Source organism: Arachis stenosperma, chromosome 1 (assembly GCF_014773155.1).
Source record: "Arachis stenosperma cultivar V10309 chromosome 1, arast.V10309.gnm1.PFL2, whole genome shotgun sequence".
In the NCBI taxonomy this organism is placed as follows: Eukaryota; Viridiplantae; Streptophyta; class Magnoliopsida; order Fabales; family Fabaceae; genus Arachis; species Arachis stenosperma.
The window spans coordinates 132,444,677-132,446,552 of record NC_080377.1 but is presented as its reverse complement, the minus strand read 5'-3'; positions in this window follow the sequence as shown (position 1 = coordinate 132,446,552).

Genomic DNA, 1,876 nt, shown 5'->3' with positions numbered 1-1,876 from the left:
ATGTTACTTTAGAATTGTGCAACATAATCTTTAAAATAATTAGCATATTATAGTGACATGTATAAAATAATTAGTCATCATTTTACACACTATTGTTAAAGTAAAAAGTTAAAAGTGTACATATATATTGTGCTTCTTTGTGGGATCTAATAGTATTATTATGGGTAAAATTACAGTTGTTATTATATTATATTCCTGCTAATAGATAATCAAGTGTTTGATTTGTTAAATCATCAGACACAATTAACAGTTCAATTTGTAATTAATTATTATAGCTTCTTTTTTTTTCTTTTCTTTTCTTTTCTTTTTTTTTTTCCCAGCTTTTGCTAATAATGCATAACAACACCACATGTTCCAGATCTTTCCTTTTTGAATTTAATTTCACTTTTATTTCCTAATTAAGCCAATCAAAGCTAATAATTATTTGGACATAGAAGAGCAAGACCTAACTTTTTCCTCTGGGGTTTTCTTTCTTTTGTGCATGTACTAGCTAGCATCACCACATGCATTATGAATGAATGCATTATGTGCACCCTTTCATTTCGCTCACTTTTTATATATTATATATTATTATTTTTATTTTGAATATTGTCAGGCCATTGTGCTAAGCAGTAATAACTAATAATCATATATACACAGCTGATGAAAACTCCATGTCCATAAAATAGAGGAACAACTTTGTAAATTAGTAAACAATATTTTGTCATTTTGATATAAGTTGTTGAATGCTTAACTTATTAAGTTCTGACATGTGAATTCTTTTGCCTCAGGTGTGCATGACAACATTTTTATATATTTACAGCAAAAGGGTCAGTCACCTGCATATTTCTGTGTGTTGCCAATTCTTGTGTATAAAATTAGTGGAAAATCATATCATGTAGTTGGTCTAGGTTAATATTTAACTATAAATATTAGGTGAGATTAAATTTGATCGAATTTAATTTTAATATACTAATATAATAGTATAAAATGTGTTATGTAATTATTTTAAAAAATTATTTTAATGCACGTGTAAAACTACTTTTGTCAATAATATAATGTTACATGAGTATTTACTTTGATCACGCTACACGCCGGTAATTATAAAAAGTAGATATAATTAAATAATTATATAAAATATTTTATATTATTAATTAATCAAAATTTTATATTTAAATTAATATTAGTTAATTTTCTATTTTTTTTTACACTAAGTTTTCAGCAGTGATATTTTTCAATATTAATAGTATCATTATCACTATACATAAACAGTGTTGTCCTTATTGATATTTTCGATGCAATGTTGACCTAACTATCATCATCACTGAGATGTATAATAGCAAATTAAGATGCTACTTTTTATATCTGGCGGAGTAGGTTGATTATTATATAATTAGTGTAAATAAATGGTATGTGGTAATAATTAGTATATATATTAATAAGTTTGTAATGCAGAAAGCTAATCATCAACTACTCGAAAATAATAACCATCATGTATCACGTACAGTATATATTATTAAGTAATGGATAGAATATTCAAAATTTTTATAATGATGTTTTAACTTTTAATGACATATATAAACTAATTTGTCATGTTTTGGTTTTTCTATTTTACAATTTGTTGTGACTATTTATACATCATACGTTATATTTTCCTTTATAAAAATAAGTAGGAAAATTCTGTTATTGAATGCATTTTTCTTGTTATATGGAAAAGCTCTCACATTTTACCAAAATAGATGAAGAGGGTGATGATGTACTATTACTAGTACCAGAGTATAAAAATTATTCATAGTTTCGTTTTGTTTGTTTCATTGTTTTACATAAAGCTGAGTAGCGTGCATAGTGGAGGAGGTTCAAACTATTTTACAAGTTTAATTATTATTATTTTTTTTAA